Raw genomic sequence first — 5,000 nt, 5'->3', positions numbered from 1 at the left:
CATGTTATTTACATGATCTTGACAGTCTCCCTTTTTCAATTTACATCATATTTACAGGATCTTGACAGTCTCTCTTTTTCGATTTCCATGTTATTTACAGGATCTTGACAGTCTCCCTTTTTCAATTTACATGTTATTTACGCGATCTTGACAGTCTCCCTTTTTCAATTTACATCATATTTACAGGATCTTGACAGTCTCCCTTTTTCGATTTCCATGTTATTTACAGGATCTTGACAGTCTCCCTTTTTCAATTTACATGTTATTTACGCGATCTTGACAGTCTCCCTTTTTCAATTTACATCATATTTACAGGATCTTGACAGTCTCCCTTTTTCGATTTCCATGTTATTTACAGGATCTTGACAGTCTCCCTTTTTCGTTTTACATGTTATTTACAGGATCTTGACAGTCTCCCTTTTTCAATTTACATCATATTTACATGATCTTGACAGTCTCCCTTTTACGATTTACATGTTATTTACAGGATCTTAACTGTGTCCTCTTCCTCCAATTTACATGTTATTTACATGATCTCCCATCTTGTCTCACATTTACATGTTTAAATCGAAAAATTTACATGATATTTACATGATTACTGAAAACATGTAAAAGTCCAAAAACCATGTAAATTATCTTTTACAGTAAATTTTCATGGATTTACATGTTATTTACATATTATTTACATAGCATGTAAATTTTCGAGTTTTCCAGTGAATCACTCCCGATATAATAATTGGCCTGAGATCGGACACCCTATCTAACATAAAGCAATACTTTTACTTCCTTGTTGCCAGATATTACATATGGTCCAGCAAAACAAAGGAAGTACTGCCAAAAATAGAAAGATTTCATAGTTTTCTATCTTCTTTAGTACCTTTTAAATCTTAAACCTCAACCAAATAAACAAATTAAATTAAATTAAAACATGTTTAATGTAAACGATTTAAAAGGAAGCCATGCATGCACGGATTAGATTAATAATTTAGCTGAGAAATCGTAGTAATGACTTTATTTTTTTTCTTTTTTTTGTTTATAGCTTATTGAATACATGTATGTTATGTAATGTATTGTATTATTGTATTCCGGTGTAAGTAAATGTTGTTTTTTAAGAAATAATTAAAAAGAAAAAAAGTTTTAAAAGTAATCATATTGTTTTGTAGAGTAAGTATTGCAATTGTATTATTGTAAGTAGCTCCTGTAATTGTAACTGCATTGTATTGTAAGTAGTGCGTAAGCAATTCAATTGTTAAGTAGTTTTGATGGTAATATAAAGGCTTTCAGTAGTTGTAAATTGTGTAATTGTTGTAAATTGTGTAAGTAGATGTACCAGTGTTGTAAGTAGTGTAAATTAATTAATTAATTAATTAATTAAAATAAAATAAAAATCAAACATAAGCACCATTACCTCTCTAGGACTCATACCTACCTGGTAGCACTTATGGGTGGACCTAGGCAAAAACTGCATAGAGATAGCAGAAATGGAAGTATAAGTGCTTCTTAAGATGATGCCCATGTTTTGCACCGCGCATCTCACACTACGCATAACATTGTCACTTCGGAGATGGCCGCGTTTCACTCCGGCCATCTGAAGAGAGGATATAAAGGCCGCTTTTGCTGTTCAAGAGCTTTTAAGAGCAATCATGATAACTGTTCTCGGCTAGGAAGGTGTTGTTTTGGAACTCGCCCCAGTCCTTTCGCGAAAAATGATCATTTTGAAGCCGAAATTGCCCCTTTTCCGTGCATTATCATAGTGTTGCGAAGAAACGAGCAGGGTGACCCCCCATTTTTAATGGTTTTATTTCCTCGTAATAGGTACACGGAAAAACTTTTTTAAGGAGAAAAAAAGTTGGATAGTAGAAGTTGTAGTATTTACATATAAATGACGTGAAACTGCAATTTTTTCCGGTTGATCTAGTTTCGAACGCTTCTCGCGTAATTCGGGAAAAAAACACTTAGAATAAAGGGCATAAGGCGCGAAAACGAGCACGGTGACCCCATCTTTTTATTGCATGTTTTTAATGTCCTGTCTATGAGTATCATTTGTGCCAAGTTTGAAAAAAATCTGGAGAGTACGTCATTTTTTAGGGAATTACCTTAACAACTTTGTTCAGTCACCCTTTTTAAGGAACGAGTAATTTGCAATTTAGCGCGAGGAGATAACAGATGGGAACCTTAATGCACTTGAATAAAACTTCCGACTTGAGCATAAGTTTTCTCGAACTTAGTGATATTCATCATGGATAATATAAATTTATTTTAGGCAAGAACAGTGGTCTCTAAGCTCAGCACGTGCGGTTTCATTTTAGTACATTTCTTTGCCGCCCGCTGCGCATGAGCATGAAATCTATAAGTTTCATTACGCGAACTGAAATTTACGTTTTTCACAGAAGTCGAGCTTTGGACTTTACAAGTCGCTGATTCGCTGACAACGGAAAGAAGATGAGCAGAAATTGGCGCTGTCGTAGATAATAAGGTCCCTAACAACGAGAAATGCAGAACATCTGCTGATTGCCATAAAAAGAATCGTTGATTGAAAGCGGCGTCTTTAATACTGTATAAAAAAGCAAAAGCAAAACACGAAGTGATTTTCTTGCTTACAATGGGATTATGCAGCATAGTATGATGTACGAAGCTTCCGTCTGAGTTACAACAGACTTGCCGCCGAACGATATTTTCCAACTGTCCACATCAACATTTCCCATATGAACAACACCATTCCGAGTGTGGTTTTCTTGTCAAGAGTTGTCTCTTCCTTCGAATTTGACACAGATGACATTTCGCAGGTGAATTTGATCGTGAGGTGGAATTGGTTAGCAAATTCAACAAAGCTGCTGATTTCGTGTTTGCTTATGGTCCACACTGAAAAGATGTCATCAATTAACCTTTTCCAGATAATAGGTTAAGGAGGGCTGGATCAAAGTAGCTGTTTCTCGATGTGAGCCATGAAGATGACTGAGAAAGCTACTGCCATTTTTGTTCGACAAAGAAACTTTAATGTACCAAAATGCGTGTCGCTTGTGTAGTAAGACTATTTTCCCTCTTTTGGCCAATTACACTGTTGCTGCATGGTTGGGTCGTGGCTTAAACTTCCAACAACTTCAGTTGGAACGGGAAATTTAAATAACGCGTGAATTCAGCTTTCAGTGTAAAGATGGAAATAAAATTAAATACTGATCAATTTCCTGATCGGTTCACCTTTTAGAATTCTTCTTCTTTGTGCCCTTTCGAACAGTTGAGGATATTCTGTGGAAAGGTTGAAATTACCATTGACAACATCACAATAATAATTGAAAAATGTCTCAAGTTTTTAAAATTCCTTGTCTCAAATTCAAATAGGAACCAAACACCTGCCACATTTTTTAATCGAGAATGAGTTAGCAAGAACAAAACAAAACCGCGACATTTAATATTTTCACCTCCAAGTTAAGCGATGTATATGTGTGCAGCTGTTTTATCCAAGTTTGGCGTGTTGCCATAATTATATTTTCAAGCAATTTTACCTTATGTATAAGAGTTAGCATTGCTTTTGCAAAGGGCAGACACCAATTTGCACCAGCGAGGCAAAGTCCTGAATAAACTTGAGCAATCCTTGAAATTGCGCTTGCTCTAAGTTAGGAGGCAGCAATAGGCCTTATTCACGATAGCCGCCATGTTGGTTTTCAAGTTGTCATGCAAATTAGCTGTCTGTTATGCTGGGGAGCAGTTCATAACTGCGAGGATCATAGAATCACTTGATTTCATATCCGCAGTTCATATATGATTCATTTCATATATCATTTCATCGTTAACAGAGATTTGCCACGGACTGTACCGTTGCACGGGTTTTACCCATTTTGACCGTCACGGATGTTCTACTGTTTCGGGTTTTACCAACCTCCGTATTGCGAACCATTGCAAGTGACTCGTTCTCGCCCAATCGGAAAACGCACAATTTGCTCTAAGATTCGTGTAGGTTTGAATGTGTAATGTTTTTTTTATTCTGCATGCTTGGTACTATCGAAATTTATGAAACACACCCCTCCTCATTTAGCCACGCTATACGTGGTTTTTGTAGTACTATCCCTATGTTGTTTGTTATGTCCAAAGATTAAAACAAATGAATATATTTTTTGTTAAGAAACTAAACACCTGCCTTGTTTTTGTGATGATGGCACAGTGCAAGGATGTTTATAAAATGGGTTTATGTCTTCACTAGCCATGCCTAAGTTCTCAATATTAAATGCGACAAAGGATATTTTTATATCTTAAATGAGTTGGTGAGAAGGAAAAGAAAAAAAGGACATTAAATATTTTCACAATCGATCACCTTAGCTGTGCTCCGTGACATCCTTGCAGCTCCAAAAAGCTCATGCAAGCGAGTTTGAGTAGCGAGAACACAATTTCAAAATTGACAGCTTTATATGGTTAGCGCAAGTATTTCGAGATTCTTCCATTGTGTTACTTCGTACGAAACGGACCAACTATATCCAGTGTATATCCTAAGACTAAACTGTTTAAATCTAAACTGCAGCATCTGTTCAATTCAAGTTTGCTGTGTTTGATCTGTTAATATATTTTTCATAACGAGTGTTTAAAAAATCTTACCTCCCCTGTACAATGAATGGTGAATTCTTTTTTCTCGTTCTCTCTTCCTATTTTATCTGATACTTTTGCTTTGGCAAAGGACAGGCACTTGACAAAAAATAATGACAATTTTCACAAGTGAGGCCGAGTCATAAATAAACTCGACCTGTGACGCAAACTGACCAATCTCTGATCTCGCGCGTGCTCTCAGTTATGCAGCTGCTTGCAAACCTGGACATAAGTGAAAATTTTAAGCCGGAAACGAATAACTAAATAAGGGTAGTGAAAGCGAGGCCTAGGGTTGAAAGTCTTACTTGAAAGCTTTTGGAAGACTAACCATTTGCAAAATAATGTGATAGCTGTAATTGGTTAGACCATATAATCTTCGTGAATAGGGATCATGATTCTTGGGGCACTGAGTCTTAAAAAACCCC

The sequence above is a fragment of the Montipora capricornis genome, chromosome 10 (genome assembly GCF_036669925.1).
Source record: "Montipora capricornis isolate CH-2021 chromosome 10, ASM3666992v2, whole genome shotgun sequence".
NCBI classification, from domain to species: Eukaryota; Metazoa; Cnidaria; class Anthozoa; order Scleractinia; family Acroporidae; genus Montipora; species Montipora capricornis.
Note: the sequence above shows the minus strand (reverse complement) of the source record.